Source organism: Castor canadensis, chromosome 17, assembly GCF_047511655.1.
Source record: "Castor canadensis chromosome 17, mCasCan1.hap1v2, whole genome shotgun sequence".
In the NCBI taxonomy this organism is placed as follows: Eukaryota; Metazoa; Chordata; class Mammalia; order Rodentia; family Castoridae; genus Castor; species Castor canadensis.
The window spans coordinates 49,463,683-49,487,910 of NC_133402.1; the positions used below are offsets into that span (position 1 = coordinate 49,463,683).

The window sequence follows — 24,228 nt, forward strand, 5'->3', positions numbered from 1 at the left end:
TTTGAATCCATTTTCTTAGGGTTGTCCTTTAGGGTAGAATGTAAAGAATTCCAGGGAGGTGTAGGCTGTGCTGGAGGAAGGACTGGAGAGGCTGCTGGGCATGCTTAGAAACTGCATGTAGGAGTGGATGTAGGCCACCAGCAGCAGGTTGGGCAGGGAAAGAGGGGTGGGGTGAATATTCTGTATGAGAGAATATTCTGTATAAGAGATTTATATCACTGCCTTTGAAAACTGAAGTGCTGGAATTTGGTGAGGTCATGACAATAAACATGATTGTTGATGTTAGGAAAGCTGGAGTAAAGCCAGGTTTTTGTGTGGGATGCTATGGTATTCTCTTATGGTTGTGATTAGCAGTAAAGGTCCTCAGAGGAGTCCTCATTTCAGGTGTCAGTGGTTGCTGGCAGGTAGCAGGTTCCAAATAACATTATCCCAGGCCATAGGCTGTGTTTTTTTTTTTTTTAAATCAGGTTTTGAAATTTTACTTATATAAATAAGAAGTTTCATCGAATCTCTTAGTCACCTAGTAGTGTTGATTTTATTGATGTCATTTTTAAAACATATTAAGCATAATTTACAGGTAAACTGCATAAATCATAAATGTTCAGCTTGATATATTTTTGTGCCTTGCTGGTGCGAATGTCAAACTGTTGTGGGCTCCAGTTTCTCTTGGGATATTGTTCATGTGCACAAGTTAGGTTGGTCAGAGAGAAGGCTCAGAAGTGGATGTAGTAGATTGGTGGTTATTTCCTCTGTGTTTAGGTGTACAACTGCCTGTCTTAGATGGCAGCACTGGCATTGAATTGAAGGTTCTTTCTCCATTGTCCTAAGGTCCTGTGGGTGGGGTCCTGACTTCCAGTGTTCCTCCCAGACCCTGTCCATGAGGTGGATGACATCAGGCAACAAACTGAGATTTGGAAATTTGATTTAATAAAGGTTAATGTTTTTCAGAACAATGAATGTACAGTGTGAAGATTAGATTTCAGCCCCCAAATAATCTCCATCTTCTCTCTCCTGTCCTTTTGCTCAGCATTTGTTTCTGTTTCCACTGCCCTAGGCCTGGATTTATTCTGGGGTTGGTCTTGTAGGTGCCTTGGTCCAGAAGACTGACTTGAAGAGCACCACATAGGGAAGCAATAAGAGCAAAGAATACCACAGATACCTTATTATTTGGAGTAATTAGCCCATAAATTCTCCTTAGCAATTTTCCTCTGAGATAGTCAAGTTTGACTAGAAAAACATAGTACCATGTTTTGATTTATTGGTTGTCCAGAAGTTCACCCTCCCATATTCTCATGCTGGCTAACTATTAAAGTACCATTACTCCCACCTTGAGTTTATGACACCTGATGCCCACCATGTGCTTTAATCAAGCAATATAAGAGGGAAAACTGCTATGTCATGCTGTTTCAACCTGCCCCACCTTCCTTCCTTCCTTTTCTTTTTTTTTTTTGTTACTTCAGAACTGGGGTTTGAATTCAGGGCCTCATGCTTGCTAGGCAGGTACTCAACACTTGAGTCACTCTGCCAGCCCTTTTCTGTGTTAGGTATTTTCGAGATAGGGTCTCAGGAACTATTTCCCAGGCTGGCTTTGAACCATGATCCTCCTGATCTCTGCCTCCAAGTAGCTAGGATTACAGATGTGAGCCACTTGTGCCCAGCTCCCTCATGTTATTAATGGAAGTTTGACAACTCATTGTTGATGAAAGTAAGGGAAAAATCACATATCTTTGGGTGGGAGTATAAATTGAAAGGCATTTAACCAAAATCTAGTAATTCAAATGTACATACCCTTTGACCTAGCAATTCCACATACAGGATTTTATCTCAAGTTTTGTTCCTAGAAGAATGTAAGAATGAGTGTTAGAGATAACCCTTGAGAGCAAAACATGCAGAATATTTAAACACTTGAATGTGCTCCATACAGCAGGAACAAGTGAAGAGGTAGAATTACCCACTAGGGCTGAAGTCTCCCAGCTCTAATAAATTTAAAAAGGGAACAGGGCTGGGGATATAGTTTAGTGGTGAAGACTTGGATTGAATCATAGCAAAAATAACAGCAAAAACCCCCCAACATTTTGAAGTACGTGACTCTATTTGAGCTTTAAGAATGAAATAAGGCCTGGGTTTGGTGGCTCAAGCCTGTAATCTTAGCTACTTGGGAGGTAGAGAATGGAAGGATTGAGGTTCGAAGCCAGCCAGTTTTTGAGACTCCATCTAAACTAATGACTATGCATGTTGGCTCGTGCCTGTTATCCCATCTATGTGAGAAGCATAAATAGGATCATTGTTCAGGGAGGCCCAGGCGTTAAGCAGGGCCCTATCTAAAAAATAATCAATGCAAAAAGAGCTGGGCTGTTGCTCAAGTGATATAGCCACTGCCTAGCAAGTACAAAGAGGCCCTGAGTTCAAACCCTAGGACCCTCTCCCCAAATAAAAGGACTGGGCATGGTGGCTCACGACTAACCACAGCTACTTGGGAGATGGAGATAGGAGGATCTCCCAGCCCAGGAGAGCTACTGAGAAAAAACAGCCTACTCACCTGAGGGCCTGGGAAGGACACCTGCTTTTCACTTACGTTCTACTGTATTGTTGAAATTTGTTTTACCTCTGTGTGAATTATTTTATTTATTTTTTTTCATTAAGTCAACAGGGGAGGACCAGACAGCTGTGGCATCATTGTGAGGCTGCCTGAGAATCAATAGTAAGGGATCTGATACTGGCAAACACTACATGCAGCTTGTGTCTAGCTCTGAGACCTCTCAGCTTGATCTGGTCTAGAGTTTTTAATTCCAGGAGACAAGGCTTCTGGGAAGGGAAGATTGAACTATTTTTAATATAAACAAACATAGCTCAATGTAGTAATTTCAGGCTCCATTGTGATATTTTCTTCCAATATAACCCATGTCACTTTTGAAACAAGTAAACAAAATCCTTTTTGGTATATTTTGTGTTTCTAGAGGAAAATGCCTTTGAAATATTCTTACTTCCCCTCATAAACTTGGGGAATAGGGACCTGGTGGGGTATGTTCTTTGAATTGTGGTATTTGAGGGTTTAGTGCCTGGAGTCCAGAACCCTAATGGATAAGTGCTGGGGTGTGAGGTAAATGGTGGGGGTAAGGGTTATATAGGGTGTCACAGTTTGTAGAACACAATCTGTGAACTTTGCTTCACAACTGTTGATAAATAGCCCTGTGCTGTCGGGAGGTCTTTAGAAGGAAGTTGTACCATGCCCCACCTTCCTTCCTTTTACCACTTAATATTTTTCCATTTCAAAATATATGTTTGTAACTTACACTACATATATTTTTGTTATAACTTTACATTTACAGAAAAGTTACAATAATTCAAGGAATTCCCAATTATTATTTGGGAAATCTACCACTTGAGCCACACCTTCAGCCTTCCAAATACTCTTAACTAGATTCATCATTTGTTTAATATAAGCAGTGCTTTTCTTGATTTGTCATTCTCCTCCTCCTTTCTTCTTTCTTCTTCTTTTGTACTGGAGCTTGAACTTAGTGCTCTGTGCTTGTTAGGCTGGTGCTCTACTACTTGAGTCAAGCCTCCAGCTTTCCTATGTATTCGTTTTTTCCTGAACCATCTGAATAATTGGCAGACATCATGACCCTTTATTCCTGTAGTACAGTATAGCTGTCGAAATCAGGAAATGAGGTGGAGGTGTGGCTCAAGTGGTAGAACACCTGCCTAGCAAGCTCAAGACCCTGAGTTCAAATCCCAGTACTGCCAAAAAAAAAAAAAACACCAAAAATCCTCACTCTAGGGTGTGGCTCAAATGATAGAGTGCCTGTTTAACAAAATTGGGTAATTAATTAATTAATTAATAGACAGGGCCTTGTTGAGTAGCCCAGGCTGGCCTCAAGTTCAAGAACCTCCTGCCTCACCCTCCTGGGTATGGGAATTACTGGTTTGTACCACTACACCCAGCTTTGTGTATTTAGGTATCTATTTATTTTTTTCTATACTGAGGATTGAACTCAGGACCTTGTACTTGTAAGGCAGGTAAATGCTCTATCATTTGAGCTACACCCACAGCCATTTTGTTTTTAATTTCACTTTTAAAATAGAGTCTTGCTAACTTTGTCCAGGTGGCCTCAAACTTTCCTTCTTCCTGCCTGCTGGAATTATGGGTATATGCTTCCATGCCCAGCTAAAATCAGTAAATTTAATATTGTTATAATACTATTATCTACAGTCCATATTCACATTTTCTCAGTTGTCCCACTTCCATCTTTTTTGTTGGTTAGTTTGTTTTTGGTGGGACTGGGGTTTGAACTCAAGGCTTCATGCTTGCAAAGCAGGTGCTCTACCACTTGAGCCACACCTCCAGTCTGTTTTACTCTGTTTATTTTAGAGATGGGGGTCTCCAAACTATTTGCCTGGGCTGACATTGAACTGTAATCCTCCTTATCTCAGACTGCTGAGTAATTAGGATTACAGGCGAGGGCCACTTGTGCCTGGCTTGCAGTACCATCTTTAATAGCCTCAGAAAGGTAGGCACAACATGTTGGTTTGTCTTGATAATCAGTTCTAATTGAGGTGGTACCTTGCAGTTTTCAATATTGTACAGTTGGTTTTTTTTATTCTTCATTATTAATTAGTGACTTATGTGGGGGAACACTTGAGACTAAATGTCCTGTTCCTCATCAGACTTCAGCATCCAGTGATGACTTTTTTTTTGTGCTGGGGATGAAATCCATGGCTTTTTTGCTTGCTAGGCAAGTGCTCTACCCCTGAGTTACATCCCTAACTGCTGATGATACTTCTAAATTTATCATTCCTTCTGTATTGGAATTAATGTCCTCTTACTTAAAGGAAGAACTTTCTGACTTAAGTGGTAGAGCCCTTGCCTCCTGAGTTGAAACACCAGTACCACAAAAAAGAACAGAAGAGCTTTCTTACCTTCTTTATCATTCATTGGTTTACTTACACTAATTCATATTGATAACTTACTCAGTGGGTATAATACATTCCTGTCAGTATTCATTTTGATGTCTAGATTGTACCAGGTTTGGCCAGTGGGAGACCATTCTAGCTGACTCCTGTGTTCTTTTGAGGGTCCTGGTCATTGAACACTTTCTGGTAGAACAGGATTTCAGGCTCCTTGCCCCATCCTGGCATCTGCAATTTCCACAATGAGCCTTGGTTTCCTTTTTGTTTATTTGTTGTGTTTGAGACAGGATCTTTTTATGTTACCAGGCTGGTCCCAAATTCGGGGCTCAAGTGATTCTCTTCCTAAGTACTTACTTTTATTTGTTTTTTTGCAGTGCTGGGGTTTGAACTCAGGGTCGATACCTTGAGCCACTTCACCAGCCCTTTTTTGTGATTGGGTGTTTTTTTTTTTTTTTTTTTTTTTGGAGGTAGGGTCTTGCAAACTATTTGCCCAGACTGGCTTCAAACCATGATCCTCCTGATCCTGCCTCCTGAGTAGCTAGGATAACAGGCGTGAGCCACCAGTGCCTGGATATATGTTTTTATTTACTGAAAAAAATCTTTCAAAATCTGATTTTCTTTTTGGCTACTTAATCATGGGGCTGAGGGTTTAGCTCAGTGATAGAGCGCTTGCCTAGCACTTGTACAGCCTGGGTTTGAATTCCCATCACTGAAAAAAAATTACTTTGCAGTTGAATAAAAGGAGTTTTTCATGGGTGTCTAGTTCTTAATTTTTATTTTCAGTAGAAAAGTGAACATAATGCAGAATAAGATGGGATTTATTGATTTATTTACTTATTTAGTGGTAGGGATTGAATCCAGGGCCTCATGCATGATAAGCACATGCTCTATCACTGAGCTATATCTCTAATCCTAAAATGAACTTTAAAAACAGAATAAAAGCAGGTCTTGGCTGCCTCAGAAAGAATTTATTCTTGCTTAATTGATGAGAAATTATCAGTGTTATTTTTTGAGTTGATTTCTAAAGGGAAAGGATATATCTGAATTTTGAAGTGAGGGTCTCTTGCTCTGGGCTGTAGGAAGCCTGAAGCTCAGCTCCATGAGACACACTGCTATTTGTGCTATTGTTAGGGCTTTGAAGTAATGGTGCAGTGTCCATTGATGTTATAGACCAGGTGGTCTTTGACATGGTTCTCCCTCAGATAGGGGCCAAGTATCATGGGAAGACGTGTGTCTGACTTGTGTCCTCCCTTATGAACAAATCAGATCTGGCCCCACTTTCACTATTCTGAGACTAGTGAAAAGTGTTAGATAATGTGTGATCCATTGGGCAGGTTTCCTCTGGAAGCAGTATTTAGAGAGCTGAGTCCTACTGGGGGAAGAGGAGTTAGAAAGACCTCCACTTAATAGATGCTCTTTTTTGTTCTTGTTGTTGGTGGCAGCAAGTGAGAATGGTTCAAAGAAGAGGAGGCCCTCATATCCTGAATATGCAGGGAACGGTGTGATCAGTGCTGTCTGAGTTGGGAAGTGACAGAGATATGATTAGTATAGAGACTCCAAGGTGGAGCTGACTCAGGCTTTGGACTAGAAGGGAAAGAGCAGCTTCATGAAAAGGAGGACACAATGTGTATAGATGTCACTGGGGAGCCTAGGGTTGCTCTGGAAGTTCTCAGTGCACAGGGAGTTGAACAGGTGGCCGGGTGTCTACCTGTGTCTACTCACATAGGGTTTTAAGCTCAGCAAGTGGTTGGACTTGATCCACGGGCAGCAGTCATGAGTTGTTTGACCCATGTGATATCAGCTGTGGCTTGGGCAAGTTAATCTGGCAAGCTGGGCTTCCAATTCTAGCTCTTGGTGTGGGTCTCAGTTTCTTCATGTCATAAGGAGTCATTAGCTGTTCAGCAGTGTTATGAGGATCCAGGGTCACATACTGGCCTTTAGGCACTGCAGCATCCAGAACATGATAGTACTTGTTATGGTTGTTGAGTGCAGGGTAAGCCATAGTCTTTGAAAGAGGCAGTGTTTATGGGGCACTTAGTCTATGCCAGGCTGAGTGGCTGTGTCACTTTAAGTTCATCCTCACAGTGGCCCTGTGAGGTTTGGAATAGCATTCACTGATGAGAAAACTGGCTTAGGCAGCAGCTGGAGACTACCTTCAAGTGCTTGATCTCATGCCATAGGATTTGAGTAGAGATAAGGATGCTGCAGCAGCTGCTACTGAAGAGAGCTGGGGAAGGCAGGAGGGAGAACAGTTCTCAAACCACTCTTGACTGTTTTATTTTGTTGAGACAGGGTTTTACTATGTAGCCTGTTTAGCCTAGGCTGGTCTCGAACTCTCAGTCCTCCTGCCTCCATCTCCCTAGTGCTGGGATTACTGGCTTGTGCCATCACTCCTGGCAGTTCATGAGTATTTAATGTATGTTGTTGCTTTTGATCAGTATTTGGCTGAGATATTTGTATACACACACACATAGATATACACATATATCTATGTGTGTATATATATATATATACACATATCTGTGTGTGTATATATATATATACACATATCTGTGTGTATATGTATACATATATATGGAGCGAGAGAGAGAGAGCGAGGGAGAGGGAGGTGTGTGCTGGGGTTTAAACTTAGGCCTCACTCTTGCTAGACAGGTGTCTTACTGCTTGAGCCACTCTGCCAGCCTTTTGTTGTGATTTATTTATTTATTTGTGTACTGGGTTTTGAACTCAGGGGCCTACACCTCGAGCCACTTCACCAGCACTTTTTCGTGATGGTTAGTTAGTTATTTTTTTTAAGATAGAGTCTATCGAACTATTTGCCTGGGCTGGCTTCAAACCTTGGTCTGCCCAATCTCTGCCTCCTGAGTAGCTAGGATTATAGACATGAGTGCCTGACTGACTGAGATATTTTGTACCAGGACACAGGACATCTGGTTGAAATTTTAGGAGTTCTTCCCCTGGTGAAGATTGATCAGGCGTATGTTGGATTGCTAGCAAGTCTCTGCATTTTTAAAAATAGTTTAATGTATTTTAATAGGAAATTTAAAGGAGCAGTATAGAAGACATACAACATTAAAAACATTTACTTGCAGAAAAAGAAAAAAACAAAAAAATATTTACTTGCATGTAGGACAACTCAGAAAAGTATAGTGAGTGGATGGAATCTGCTGTATGATAACAATGTTACAAACACCATTTAGTTGCTGTCAATACGAAATTTATGTATTTTTTAAAAATCCAAATGCTGTTACTGTTCAGAAAAATTTAACAGGTTTATATGTGATTATTATAAAGTTGAACTGCTGAACCTTGTTCACTGAAACATTTGACTTGCATTAATGCTTTATATTCCCTGCCTCACCCCCCCCTTTTTTTTTTTTTTCAGTCCTGAGGTTTGAACTCAGGGCCTACACCTTGAGCCACTGCTCTGTTGAAGGACTGTTCTCTTGAAGGATGGTTGTTGTAGGAGTGAGCACTCCAGGTTAAGTGGAACATAATTATACTGTAGGAACACTTGCGACTCTGTTCAGGGAACCATGCTGTGGAGTGTGCTTCTTGTTGAATATGTGGCAGGAATGCTTGGATAGGAAAGGTACCCCTGAAGTGGTGAAGGAATGGTGGTCTTTAAGGAGAAGGAGGGTTGGATGTTCAGTCCTGAAGGTAGATTGAGAAGTCTTGGATTCAGTAGTCTTTCAGTTGGGCAGAAGTGGAGCCTGGGGCAGAGTGATTAGAAGTTAACCATGTGCTAGGGATGTTGGACAGTGCTGACAAAGGCTAGTGTTGGGAATGAAGAAACGGGCTCGGGAGGTAGGGAGAGGGGGAATGGAGCCAATGCTCACTTTCTGAGGTCATTGATCTATTTTTGAATTTGATTGACTATCTGGGTCTTGACCCACTTCATAGGGAGGTTACAGTGTGTACAGGTGTGCTCTCAGTGTTTTTTTTTCTTGTGGTACTGGAGTTTGAACTCAGGGCCTACACCTTGAGCCACTCTACCAGCCCTTTTTTGTGATGGGTTTTTATTGAGATAGGGTCTTGCAAACTTTTTGCCCAGGCTGGCTTCAAATTGGGATCCTCCTGATCTCTACCTCCTGAGTAGCTAGGATTACAGACGTGAGCAACTGGTGCCAGGCTCCTCCCAGTGTTCTTGGATGGACAGGCTAGTCCAGAAAATGGAGGTGTCATTCTGGGGCATTGGCTTTCCTTGATTGATGCCAACCTGTACCCATCTTCACTCTGACCAGGCTCTGCCATCCAGTCCCCACTAAACTAGTCCTGGACCCATGTGAAATAGACCCTGTCCTAACCCTGACAGAACTTTCTACCCAGAGTAGTGGTGGGGAAGTTTTTATTGAAAAACAGAAGTTCATGTGATTTTTCTTAAGACCTTAATCCTCTAAGTAAAAGCAAACATTTTCATTTTATAGTGTTATTTACTTGTGAGGAGATTAAAACAATAATGGAATGGATGGAATTGAAGAGTAGGTAGGAGTAAGGTAGAAAGCGTCTGATACTGAGAAAGTGGTTATAATTTGTTAATTAAAAAATCTTCAAAGATGGGAACTGGTATAGTGGCTCAAGTGGTAGAGTGCCTGCCTAGCAAGCATGAGACCCTGAGTTCAAACCCTAGTACTGCCAAAAACAAAAACAAAAAACAAAATTGTCAAAGAAGAGTCTTTACTCCCATGTCCTATGTAGGGAGCAGGAAATGTTTTTCCCTTTCCCTTCATTTCTCCCTACTTTTATCCTGTCAATACTAAATTCCTTTCCTAATAAACCTTGCTGTCATTTTCACTATAAGAATTATGAAAGAAGCTGGGTGCCAGTGGCTCATGCCTGTAATCCTAGCTTCTCAGGAGGCAAAGATCAGGAGGATTGCAGTTTGAAGCCAGCCTGGGCAAATAGTTCAAGAGACCCTATCTTGAAAATACTCAATGCAAAAAAAGTTGTAAAGTGCTAGCAAGCATGAGGCCTTTTTCAAATTAGCTGTGGTTTTACCTCATAGGATGTTCCCACACACATACTTTCTTCCCTAAAACTGCTGTACTAGTGCTTGGGGGTAAGAGGGGTGCAAACTGGAATTAGGAATGTACTGGGGGAACTACTTGCTTCTTAGCTGTTCTGCATGTGGCCTCTGCAAAAGTCTAGAGTAACTTTTTGAGGTGTCTTTGTAAATTATAAGTTTATAGAAAGAGCTTTATTTTTTAAAAAGAAATCCTTTCTTGTCAGATTCTACTGATAACTGATGAATGTGCTATATTTTTAGTTCCACATCCAAAGAGGTCTGGGTTTTCCTCTGAGCAGTTTGCTGAATGTAGCAGGTAATGGCTAAGGCTGGCAGAAAACTGAAGGGCTACTCCCTTCCTTGGGACTAGAAGCCGTTCCCAGGAGCATGTGGCTCCATTTGCTCTACCTCCAGTTCTGAGGCAGATCAGTGGGGTGGGCAGTAACAGTGAGATGTGGAAGGAATCCTGTAGAGGTGGAAAGTAAGGAGTGTGGTTTCTGTAGCCATTTTTGCAAGCAGGTTAAGAAATGTCTCAAACCCAGCATGTCTTCTTACCTTAGGATGACCACCTTGGTGAGGGTAGGAAGGCACCTGTGCCGTCCCTGCTTTGACTGTCTTATCTTATACAGAAATGATATCAAGGGTATAAATAGGTGGAGAGCCAGGTGGAGGAACAGAGGCCAAATCCTGTTTTATCAGTCAAATTCTACAAGGCAGACTACTCTGAGAAGAGAGAATCATAGCTCTTTCTAATTTACTCTTTGCCTTCTTATCTTCTATGTTCTTATTGACCAAGAAGTTTTGAGCAGGTGGGGCAATAACTGTCTCCATGGCTCTGTTGAGGGTCCAGCTGTTAGTAGGATTGTTGCCGTGAAATGCTCGTCATTTAAAAAAAAAATAAGGAATGCTTCACGGATTTGCGTGTTGTCCTTGCACAGGGCCATGCTAATATTCTCTGTGTCGTTCCAGTTTTAGTATATGTGCTGCCGAAGTGAGCACCTTCATAGTCATTTTTATCCCTGTGTGACAGAAACACAGGAGATTCTTGATTAGAGTCTTTTTTTTCCCCCTGTACTGGGGTTTGAACTCAGGCCCTACACCTTGAGCCATTCCACCAGCCCTTTTTTGTGATGGATCTTTTCCATAGGGGAGACTATTTGCCAGAGGTTGGTTTTAAACTACAATCCTCCTAAGTAGCTAGGATCACAGGCCTGAGCCACTGACACCTGGCTAGAGTCTGTTCTTAAGACCACAGGACTTTACTACTACTACTACTACTACTACTACTACTATTATTTTTTTGGTACGACTAGAGTTTGAACTCAGAGCTTTGTGGAGCTACCTCCAGTCCATTTTGCTGTAGTTATTTTGGAGATGGAATCTTGCAAACTATTTGTCAAGGCTGACCTTGAGCTGTGATCCTCCTGATCTCATCCTCCCAAGTAGGTAGGATTACAGGTGTCAGCCACCAGCACCTGGCAGAACCACAGAACTTTTGGTTTAAGGCTCTCTGAACAGGTAATCACGAGAAGATATAAATTTTCCACTTACAAAAGAGTTTCTTTAAATAGTTAGCTCCTAGTACAAGCAATGATTTACCTAGAGACTGGGAAGGAATTCTGCAGGACACCTGTGTGAAAGCCTTAAAGCCAGTTGAAGATTTCATGAGAAATGTAAATAAAGCACTGGAAGAATTAAGGTGTGAGATGGTAAGATCTCTGTCCATTTGGGCTCTGTAGGGTCCATCCATGTCCGATAATGGCCCATCGTGGAAATTCAAGTGGCCCCAGGACTGTTTGGAAGAAGAAAACAGTGCCTTCCATGCATCAGCAGATTAGGGCCACCACTGAAAACTGCTTTGTAGCTAGTGCTACAAAGTACTTAGTACAATGTAAATTATTGCTGCACCCTTTTGATAAGACAGATTTCTTGCATTTATCATTTCTTTAGCCCTTTTTGCCTTTAATTTTTTAATCCTTAGGCTCTAAAATACAGGAATTAATTTCCAAATAATTGCCATACAGTGGAAATCTACTTTTTCCTTCATGCTATGGGAATGATCAAAGAGAGTAGAAAGAGAAGTTGTAGGTAGTGGGAGGTGAAAGCTAGGCTGCCTTACAGGTTTTCTTGTTAACCTGGGTGTAAATACAGTGTGGCAGTCAGCAGCTGGGGGTCTCCTAGAACTTTGAGGAAGAGGAAAGCACATGGATGGTTTGGATCTTTTCGTCATGGTGACAAATAACCCGAGAAAACTACTTACAGAGGGTAAAAATTTATTTTGGCTTACAGAGAAAGCTGTTTAGAGTAGGTAAAAATTTATGTTGGCTCACAGTTTCAGTCCATGGTCCCTTGACCCCATAGCTTTGGACCTGAGGTGAGGCTGAACATCATGATGGGGGAAATGAGTGACAGAGCAAAACTGTTCACCTCAAGGAAGGGGCCAGTGTCAGAATATTTCCTTCCAAAGCACACCCCCAATGATCTCCTTCCTCCAGCCACATCCTAACTCACTTTGTATCACCTCCCAATAATACTGTCAAATAATCTATCAGTGGATTTGGTTAGATCAGAGCCCTCATGATCCAGTCACCTTCAAAAGCCCATAAGTTGGCAACTAAACTCTTAACACATGAGTCTTTGTGGGACATTCAGGTTCAAACTGTAACTGTTCTCTGTCTTAGTTGAAATAGAGATGCTTAAACTAGACACACTTCTGTAGATCTGTGTTGTGGCCTTTAATGAGTAGCTTGGCATCCTCTGCTGGGGAAAGTTAATAATGTGAAAGGTGATAGGGCTTGGCCCAGTAGCCTTGCCTCTCATAGTTCACTGGGAGCTGTACTCTTAGATTACCCCTCTAGGCTAGCATTTTAATCTTCTGTCTGTCTATCTTATCTATCTATTTTGTCTTTTTTTGGTGCTGGGGATTGAACCCAGGGTGTCATACATGCTAGGCAGTTGCTCTCCTATTGAGCTGTTTTTGAGGCCAGACATGGCAGGTATCCCTATCTTGTTTAGCATTGGCCTGGTCCACCACTTCAATACGTGGCCATAGAAGGATGGAGCTTTGAAGAACAGGGATTCCAAAAGTCTGTAAGATCATCTTTTGCTGTTTTGCTCTGGCCTTTGGAAATACGTACCTAATAATACCAGAGAAGTTTGTGATTATTCAGAATTTGTAGCTGTGACAAGGCAGTGTGAAGGGTGCTTGAGCCAATTAGACAAAGCCATCTGTAAGAGAGAAGGAATTCTTCTAGCAGGAAATTCTGAGCAAAGTCAATGAGTGCTAGTTTTGTCTTGTTCTTTTATAAACAAGGTATGTTGATCAGGCTATTTGTGGCATGAATGAAATGTTCTTGATGGTCAAATTTTAACAATGTGTTCAAAAAAGAATGTAGTTAAAAGCAGGTCCTTATAACTTTAAACAGTGAAAATTGAAGTACTTGTTTAAACACTTGGTACAGTGTCATCTTACATGCAAGGACTCCTAGTCATCAGAGGCTGGGACACCCTTGTTTCATTCCTGAGTCCCTATATTGTAGACTGCTCTCAGGGTCAGGGACTGCAGTTAGTCTGGGATTGGGGGAGCATAGCAAATTTAATTCAATGAAACCAGATTATCATATTAGTTTAGAGCTATGCACTTACTTTTAGTCTCTCTCTCTCTTTTGGCGGGACTGGGGTTTGAACTCAGGGCTTCACTTGAAAAGCAGGTACTCTCCTGCTGCTTGAGCCATGTCTCTTGTCCATTTTGCTCTGGCTATTTTGGAGATGGGGTCTCAAACTGCTCGCTTGTGCTGGCATCGAACCTTGATCCTCTCAATCTCAGCCTCCCAAGGAGCTAGGATTACGTACAGGCTTTTTTTTTTCTATTTTGGTTGGACTGAAGTTTGATTTAGGGCATCATGCTTACAAAGCAGGTGCTGTACCACTTGAGCCACACCTCCAGTCCATATGGCACTTACTTTTAGTCTTTATGCTTGGTTGGTCATTTTGGTATGTAGTGGAAGCTCTTTCCCTGTTCTCTGCCAGTGTCTGCAGAGTACCTACTTAGTTCCAGGCATCTGTTGGGGAAGTGAACAACAGAGTAAATGCTGTCAAGATCATATCAGTAGTCTTCTTTTACTTTTCCTCTCAGGGCAGCTCTCATCGTCTAAACTTGACTCCAATAGGCATTGATGATCCTGCCCCCACAATGTAGCCCCAGTCTGTACCTTAGTACTACTGCATTGGGGAGGGACAAAGTCATGAGGGGGAACTTGGGGAGTTAAAAGGCAAACTTTTAGTTTCTAATAAGCACCTACTTGCAAAATTCATAATTATAATATATTAGTACAAGTACTGACATGCATCATTTAACAGTGGGGATGCATTCTGTGAAATGTGTTGCTAGATAATCTTGTCATGTAACTGTTATAGAGTGTATTTACACAAACCTAGGTAATGCAGTTTACTATACACCTAAGTTATTTGGCATGGCTTACTGCTCATAGGCCATAAACCTATACAGCGTGTTACTGTACTGAATACTGTAGGCTATTATGGTATAATGGTATTTGTATATCTAAATATATCTAAACATAGAAAAGGTACAGTAAAAATGGGACATAAAAGGTTACAAAAAGAAAAAAAAAAGTGAATATACACACACATACAGATTACAAAACAGCCAGAAGCAGTGGCTCACACTTACAATCTTAGCTACTCAGGAGATGGTGATTGGGAGAATCATATTTTGAGGTCATCCTGGGCAAAAAGTTAGCAAGACCCCATCTCAACCAATAAGCTGGGTATAGTGGTGCATACCTCTTACCCTAGCTACTAGGAGGATCGAAGTCCAGGCTGGCCTGGGCAAAAATGCAAGACCTTACTCCCAAAATAATTAAAGCAAAAAGAGATCCTGGAGTTGTGGCTGACATGCATAATCCTAGCTACTTGAGAGGCAGAGAGCTGGAGGATCTTGGTTTGAGGTCAGCCCTTACAAAAAAGTTTGCAAGACCCTATCTCATCAAAATCAAAACAAAACAAAAAAAACACCTGGGTGTGGTGGCATATGCCTATCTTCCCAGCTATGTGGGAAGTGTAAATAGGAATGATTGTGGTCCAGACTGGCCTGGGCGTAAACTCGAGACCCTATTGGAAAAATACTTAAGGCAAAAATGGTGAGGGTGTGATTAAAGTCAAAGAATGTCTGCCTAGCAGGTGCAAACCCTGAGTTCAAACTCCAGTACTGGAAACAAAACAAAACAAAACCAGTCATATAGGGCCCTTCTCATGAATAGAGCTTATGTAGGTCTGGAAGTTACTCTGAGTGAGTCATGAGTGAGTGGTGAGTAAATGTGAAGGCCTAGGTTATTACTGTATATACTGTTGTAGAGACTTCATAAGCACTATACATTTAGGCTAGACTAGATTTTAGTTTTCGCTTTTTGAGACAGAGTCTCATAGTATGGCCTAGGCTAGTCTCCAATTTGTGATTCTCCTACTTCTGAACCTCTCTGTCTGGAGTGCTGGGATTACTATGTCTGGCCAAGTTGTACTAAATTTATAAAACTTTTTTCCTTCAATAATAACATTAGCTTACTGGAACTTTATTAATTTTCAAAATTTTTCAAGCTTTTTGACTTTTTTTATTAACACTTAGGTTAAAATACTGTACAACTCTACAAAGATATTTTCTTTATATCCTCATTCTATAAGCTTTTATCTGTTTTTGATACTTTTGTTATTTTTCAATTTTTTTTGTTAAAAACAAAGAGACAAGCACATGTATTAGCCTAGGTTCTCACTGCATCCAGATCTTTAATATCAGTGTTCCACCACCACATCTTGTCCTATTGGGAAGTCTTCAGGGGCTGTTGTCTCCTATTATAACAATGTCTCCTATGGAATAGTTCCTGAAGGACCTGCCCAAGGCTATTTTACAGTTTGCCTTCCCTCCACTGTTCTCAATGCCGGAGATTGAACCCTGGGATTACCCATGTGTGGCAAGCACACTACCACTGAGCTGTTCTCTCAACCCAACTTTTTTTTTTTTAAAATAAGGAAATATAGTAAATCAATAAACCAGTGACAGTTGTTTATTACCATTTTGAAGTGTTATATACTCTACCTAATTATGTGTGCTATACTTCTATAGGACTAGCAGTCCTGTAGGTCTTACACCAGCATCACCACAAACATAAGTAATACATCGTGCTATGACTAGGCATAGGGAATTTTTCAGCTTCATTACAATTTTACAGGGCCATTGTTACAGTCATGATCCAGAATGTCGTTACGTTGCACATGACTGTACTTAGTTTATTATCACTTGTGTTTTGTGATTTACTAATGTATATGTCTTTTTTTTTGTATATAATTCTTAATTGAATATTTTGGTATGAAATTTGGAAAGACCAAGCATAGCAAATGAAGTCTCACACCTAGTACAGGACTGGTAGTGTGTGCAGAAGTGTTAATTGTTGGGATATCTTGAGATAATTGGAGTTTTGCTTTAATTGGGTTCTTGGATGCCAAATGAGTTTGAGGATGTGGTAATTCATTCCCACTTGGATATGGCTGGGACTGGCCACCCACCTCTGGTACTTACTTTCCTACCTGTACCTCACCTCCTGCTTTAGCTACTGCAGCCTTGTTTTTAGACTCAGTTTCTTTTTCTATCCGTGGTGTCCTACCTATACATTGGCAGTTAAAAGACTGGAACTTGTCATAATGGTCTGTGATCCTAAAGCTTATTGTAGTGCTTTTTTTTTTTTTTTGAAGTCTAATTGATGTAACTGAGTAACATACTTTCTTTTACTTTGTGCTGGGGATTCAACCCAGGACCTTGTTCATGCTAGGCAAGCACTCTACTACTGAGCCACACCTCCAGTTCCTGTGTAATGTTTTCTAAAATATTTATTTGTTGTGGCAAAGTATCCATAACATAAAATACACCATTTTGATATTATAATTATTAATTAATTTATTTATTTTTGGTGGTACTGAGGTTTGAACTCAGGATCTCATGCTTGGTAGGCAGGCACTCTTTATCACTTGAGCTACAAGCCCCAGCCCAAAATATATCATCTTGATTTTTTTGGTTTGTTTGTTTGAGATAGCCTCTCTATGTAACTCATGCTGACCTGGAACTTGCAGTTCTTCTGCCTCATAGCCTTCCGAGTGCTGGGATTATAGATATGCACTAACATGCCTGGTCCATCTTAGCCATTTTTAAAACGTGTGTGTGTTGCTGGAATTAAATCTGGGGCCTTGTGTGTGCTAAGGCCCTAGATTCAATCCTCCTAGCACTGAGCTATCTCCCCAGCCTAAAACAAATTCTAATTTAAAAAAGTTACCATTTGAACGTTTTGTTTATTTTTTTGGTGGTTCTAGGGTTTGAAATCAGGGAGTTGCACTTGATAGGCAGGTCAGAACCTACCACTTGAGCCATTCCCCACCCCAATCCCATTTGAACAATTTTTAACTATATGATTCAGTAGTGATTAATGTTTAACCATAGCATATGGAGTTCAGTGGAGTATAGAAGAGCTGTTTTTCATGAATTCCAAACACATAAAACTTTTTAAAAAATTACTCAGATTAAAAGTTATGGTCCAGTAGAAAATGGCTATTCAGGCCTGGGTTTTGAACCATATTTTCTTTCTCCAGGTCACGTTTGCACCTGGGTGAATTTATGCCCAGGTGTTAAGCTTCTGCTTCCTTCTCATGTTTGTTGTGGGTGGGGGAAAAATGCAAACCACTATCAGTAGAAACTACCCACTGCCCTTTGTAGATCCTTGATTTTGGTATCTGTGATAAGTAAGAATTTATAAGCATTTTTCAAGTGAAAGAAGTGTTCCAAGTAGCTTTTCTGTTAGATAGACTGTTAACATGGTGTTTGCTTCATATAGGTGGCAGTTTTCTCGCCCATGTATTTTTATCTTTTAAATCTTTTGCTGTTCAGTGTGATCCTGGCTGCCTTTTATTGACTGGTCCTTCAGCTCCCTGATGGTTGACTCCCTGTTCCCCGACCCCCCATCACTTGTGGTAGTCTCACATCACCAGCAGGACAGGTAGGAATTTGCTCCATAGCAAAGAAACCTTATCTGCTCCCAGAGGCAAGAGCAATCTTAGGGTGATACTTTGAGTTATTACCAGTGACTTGGCTTAAGACCTTCTTTATCTGATGTCAAGAAGTGTAAAAGGTTTTTTTTTTTTTTTTTAATTGGAAGCAGAGAAATCTGCCTGTGTTTTTGGTATTTGGAGTCCAAATAAACAATGACTTCACACTGTTGTTTTCCATTGTGTTAAGTATATCCTTTCAGCATCAGATTGAGCTGTTTTAAATTGATTAACCTTCCAGAATTTTTATATCAATATTAGATCAACAGTTAATATTTAATTTTATCTTCTGGTGTCTAGAAAAAAGCCCTTTTGTAGCTGTAATCTAAAGTGGTTGTTTTAGTTAAGATTTCTGCTTTTTCTTTTTCTAAAACTTTAAAACAGGGACATGGGGTTTTATTATTTTAATCTTGTTTTAAAATGAGAATCTCATTTTCCTCAAATGTTTTAATTACCAGGATGAATGATAGCAATTTGATAGCTTAAATACTATTTTTAGGCAACATACCTGTTGGGGAGTAAGGGTTTCTAGGAGTGTAGACTGGGTTGTCTTTGCTTCATTTTTGTGGTTATAAATGAATTGAATTTCACAACTTTTCCTTCATTCTTGGAAAGTAAAAACCAGTAGCTATTCTTTCAGAGTTTTCAGGTTAAAATGTGTGAAAGTTACTTTTTTTTTTTTTTTTTTTGGAGTACTGGGGTTTGAACTCAGGCAGGTGCTTTACCACTTGAGCCACTCCACCAGCCCTTTTTTTTTGTGTTGAGTATTTTCGAAATAGGATCTCATAAACTATTTGCCTGGGCTGGCCTTGAACCAACATTCTCCTGAGCTAGGATTACAAGGTGTAAGCTATATTCACTGAATTTTTCAACATATGAAGAAACGTTAAGGTTATTGTCAATTGAGTTTGTGCCATATATACATTTGTTCCTCTAATTTACTGAGTAGAAAGTATTTGTTAACTGGACTCCTGTGTGCATGGGGCACTCATTAGCTCTAGAGAGGTGCTCTGCTTCTCTCCTGAGGCTGGGATAACAGGGGAGCAAGGCTTGCTTTTATTTCCCAGGCATGTAAGGCTGTCTGGACTGGATGGGGTCATAAGTGAGGCTTTTTGCTTCTTAGGCATCTCCATCCCCCGCCCAACCAAGTGTCATGCTGCAGTTGCATCTAGATAGGGATTGATATCGGTGCGAGGAAGGGCCAGAAGTATCCTTTCCTGCTGCACTCTGCCTCAGATGACTAGGGTTCTTGCCAGTCAGGGTTTTTATTCTCTAGTTGTATTTTGATGACTGATATGGTAAACTTTAATTATACCTGCTTCCAGGGTGACTTTTATATATTTTAGTTTACAAAGGATAACCACCTTTTAGGCACTTCTGAAAACTTAACTTTTTACTTTTGCCCTTCTTGAGATTCCCCCATTTTTAGGTTAAGATGTCTGAAAATTTTTATTATCCCCTGGGAGGAAGGAAGCATTGGCCTGTCCGTTGGTAGATGCCAGGGCTTGTTAATTCCCCAACTAGCTCTGGGTTCTGTGGGTGGGGGTGCATCCCTGCACTGAGTTTCAGGGTCTAGGGCTCCTTGGCTTTCACCCCACACTGTCCTTTCATTGTTGGGGATGCACTTTCTAGGAGCTTGGTGGAGGTCATCTGCTCACATATCTTTTCTCTACCATCAGCCAACTTTTCGTGAAAGTACGGTCTCATTTGTGCTGTTAGATGCTGAATATATGCCAGATCCAGGGAGGGGAGGGAAATGAGTATCTAGGATACTATTGGGCTCTTTTCCCAGGTGTTGGCAGTTCTTAGGGCAGAAGCACAGACTTTTACTAAGAAAAGAGGACAGCTTGAGTGGCCGTTTCTATGGGAGAGCAGTGCCCTGGAAGGGTCTCTCCTCTCTAGTCTTTACAGGCTCCAACACTTTTTTTGCCTTGAGACAAGGTTTTGCTATGTAGCTCAGGCTGCCTTGAACTCACAGTCTTCCTGCCTCAGCCCCCTGAATGCTCAGATTACAGGATAGCACCAGACTCCCAACATTTTTATGGTCTCTTTGCCCTCTGAGGGGCAAAGTGGGGGGTAGTATCTGAGACTGAGGTATGGAACTGCTTGCTGGCTAGCCTGTCTACCCTCTGTGGAGTGGCTGCTCTGTGTGTGTGTGTGTGTGTGTGTGTGTGTGTGTACATGAGAGGGTTCCTCTTCATGGAATTGTATTTCACTGGAGTCTGGGGTGCAGTACTGAGTACTCAGATTTAGTTGTGGGCACTGTACTGTGTGCTGGCACAGGGAGTGAGTTTCTGTTTCTACCACTTATCTCTCAGGAGAGCTTTGGCAACTCGTGTCAGTCCAGACAGTGGTGAGTTCAACTGAGACATATTCTTGGGTAGCCTTGAGTACTTCTTGGTGTCCTGGAGAGTCTAATGTGAATGTATTTGGGAAGTGTTAGAATGGGTGGCCTCATCAGGAAGACTGAGCAACTTTTTATCCCACCGTGTTCTAGACACCAGGCTCCATGTGACCATTGTTGAATGTTTTTGGGCCTCAATCCTTGAAAAATGAGGCAGAGGATCTGGTGACCAAGTGTGTGCATATGAGACTTGTGTTATAAAAAACCTTCCAAAAGGATGTCCTAATAATACTGGTGGGTGGATACAGTCTACTAGCACAAGAAGTTCCTAGCAAAAGAAGACATGACCCTTGCTTATAGAAAGCCAGCATCAGAAAGACATAGGGTGTTTCTTGTCAACTTACAAAAACTATCTTTTCTCCTCAGAGCGTGGAAAACCAACATAGTAGCTGGAGTTGTGCCCTGGACATTGCCTGCCTGCTAAATGCAGAACACTTAGTCATGCCCATGAAATAGGCACCCTGTGTGGTAATGTGTCCTTAGATAGCAGACTGAGCTTATGCTTTTGGTAGGGCAAGGGTGTGTCTCATAATGGATGCTATTTTCAAATAAGCTGAGAATTTTAAATTGAGAATCAGATTAGGCTGGTGGAATGGCTAAAGTGGTAGAGTGCCTGCCTAACAAGCATGAGGCCCTGAGTTCAAATCCCAGTACTACAAAAAAAAAATGTACTGAGAATCAGATTAGGAAAGTGAAAAAGATGACTGGATCAAATAAGTGGAAAAGTAAGCAAACTAAATTAAAGATATATGCCTGGGCACTGTGTGAACTGTATCAATACATTAGGGATTGCAACAGATGTATCCTTGCCCTCCTCCCCCATAGTCTTGTGGTTGAACTGAGCTGCTTATTAAATAAAAGTTAAAATGCCATTAAAAGAGGCATTTTAAATTGGTGTATTCCTGTAATCCCAGCATTTGGCAGACTGAGGCAGGAGAATCATGAGTTCAAGGCCAGGGAGACCCTGTCTCATAAAAAACAAAACAAAACAAAAACCAAAACAAAACAAATTACCTTTAGAGCTTACTTTTTTTCTTTTTGGTCTTTTCTTTTTTGGTGCTGGGATCGAACCCAGGGACTCATGCATACTAGGCAAGCGCTGTACCACCAAGCTACATCCCAGCCCACAAATTACCTTTAAAGTTGCGATTTTGGCTGGGGGCCTACCGGGTGTGGGTGCGCTGGGGGCGGCGGGGGCGGCAGGGGCGGCAGGGTCTGGGCGCCGGGGCGGGGCGAGCGAGGAGAGCCCGGCGGCGTCTCTGCCCTGCATGAAGAAGTGGGACTTCAGCTTCGAGCAGCTGCGCCGCGCATCTTGCTCGCCGTCAATGGGAAAGTCTTTGACGTGACCAAAGGCAGCAAGTTCTACGGCCCAGCAGGTCCGTATGGAATATTTGCGAGTAGGGATGCCTCCAGAGAACTGGCAACATTTTGCCTGGAAAAGGATGCACTTAAAAAAAAAAAAAGATGCACTTAGAGATGAGTACGATGATCTCTCAGATTTGAACGCAATACAGATGGAGAATGTTCGAGAATGGGAAATGCAGTTTAAAGAAAAATAGGATTATGTAGGCAGACTCCTAAAACAAAGGGAAGAACCTTCGGAATACACAGATGAAGAAGATACCAAGGATCACAATAAACAGGATTGAACTTTGTAAACAACCAAAGTCAGGGGCCTTCAGAACTGCAGTTCTTTCTCCCTTCATAGAATGTCCAGTGTCTTTGGGTTTGATTCACCTGCAGCAAAAACTCTCAACAGATTGTGTTCAAGATAAATGAGTCTCGCTATGAAGATCTGAGTGGTAGACATTATTTACACTACCAAACTCCTTTGTTGCGGTTGTTTCTAATGTCTGGTGGGGGTTCGTCACCTGCAAAGGAGAGGTCAGGGAGTTCTTCAACAGCAGGAAAGTCCACAAGGTTACTTTCAGTTCTCTGTCTCTCTCTCTCTCTCTCATCTCTATCTCCCTCCTTCAGTTCTTTCTTTAAAAAAAAAAATGTATTAAAGACAACCAGATATGTATTTGTTACTCAAGTGTATACAATTCTCCTCAAAAAGCAGCAAGGGACTCCTGTTTCACATGCTGTTTTTTGATTTTAGCATTAAGGAGGGAAGAGGCCTGGGAGGGAGGTAGGAGTTGCATGTTAATTTGAGTAGTTGAGGCTAGTGAAACATTACAATGTGAGTTCCCAAACTTGAGCTTTGTCGGGGAAAAGAAAAGAACTTTTTTCTAACAATCCTTTGGAAATGAGATGAAATTTCAGGTGGATTGAGGTCAAAGCAACTCCCCAACTGAGACCTTAGAAACCAATTTTATCTCTTCCTTTCCTTCCCCTAGGTCAAATCAATATTAATTGTGCCTTATTTCACTTCCATAAACTTGAATTAATTTTAGGGAATTAATTCAGAAGTCACTACAAGCAGCATTGAAATTGAAGTTGGAATAAACTTGATGTCATTCTGTGTATCTACAATATAAAAGGAATAGTCAGTGTTAACTGCCATATCTGTTAATATACACAACTTGATTAGAATTGTAATGGCCAAATGCATTCCCCCATGCTTTTCTCTCTTCCAAAAAATTGAAAGCAAATCAACAACTCTTATCCCCCTAACCACTCCTGACTTTAGGAGTGGCCCTCACACCCGGTGTGGGTGCATGGGGTGGTGGTGTGGATGTCTGTGTGGGTGAGTCTGGGTGTGTGTGAGAGGCCATGGAAGGGACTCTTTCTGCAGATACTGTAAATACAAGTACCGTTTTAATAAAGCATGTACAGTAAACCAAAAAAAGTTACTATTTAAAAGTATAAAACAAAAGATGTAGAAAATATGGTGATAAGCTGTAAAAGTGGTGCAAAAGGAGCAGACAGTGAAGCCACTAGGAATTATAAAAAAGAAACAAAAGCGTTGAAGAAAAACCTTAAACTTGGGGTACTATGTAGGTATCTGAGACGATTCCCCCCAGATTATGAGAACACTGGACATATAGAAATCAGCATGTTTCCTTCTTTCCTTTTCCTGGTGGAGGACCCTGCAGATATCATTGGGAATTAAGTGGTTCTTGGAACCTATACCATGTGGCCTCTACTTCTAAGTCTTTGGTCATTTGGTTCCTCTTAGTGAATGTGGCTGACTGCTGGTGAGTGTGTGTTAGGTAAAAGTGGCCCAGCCATGTACTGATGACAGGAGGAAAGATCTATACTGAAGAATGGATCTGAAGTCCTGTGAGATCTTCTTGGTCATATGGGACCTTTTGAAGGGTAGAACAAAGTAGCAGAAACAGAAATGTTTAACAATGTTTTAACTGTTATTTAGCTCTCAAGTTGATGAGAGGGTGGGATAGTGCCAAAATAGAAAATACATGAAGCATGTGAGTTTCAATCCCTTTCTCATACATTTGTAGGGCTGTTTGATGTGTTTTTTTTTAAGCAAGTGTTGTTTTAGGAGCTATGTACTGCACTTGATCTTAGTGAAAAGCCTGAAGCAATGTCTTAGGAACTAGGGGTGCATGCGCGCAGACTCGGTTTTCAGGAACAGAGGTGTGTGTAAAATTTAGCAACACAGGAGTCAACAGACAGAAGTGAAGCTGGGTGTGGCATTACATACCTGTAATCCCAACACTCGGGATGCTGGGGCAGAAGGATCTCAAATTTGAGGTTACCGTGGGCTACATAGTAAGTTCCTATTGAGAGGGAGAGGGAGGGGGAGAGAAACAGGCAGACAGGAGACAGGTACAGAGTAGATAGAGATGAGGTGATGGCAGAGTAGAGTTGGCAGGGCAGAAGATCCTGGGGCTGAGATTTG

The 24,228-nt window shown here is 41.3% G+C and overlaps 1 protein-coding gene and 1 non-coding gene across 7 annotated transcripts in view; one reads left to right on the forward strand and one right to left on the reverse strand.

Moving 5' to 3' along the window:
- Nucleotides 1-24,228, forward strand: part of Dag1 (dystroglycan 1) — a 72,750-nt gene that overhangs the window by 22,862 nt on the left and 25,660 nt on the right. The gene's annotated exons all lie outside the window — the stretch shown is intronic.
- Nucleotides 10,810-10,915, reverse strand: LOC141418655 (U6 spliceosomal RNA). The gene has a single exon (XR_012443322.1). It is a non-coding gene; the product is annotated as a U6 spliceosomal RNA (small nuclear RNA).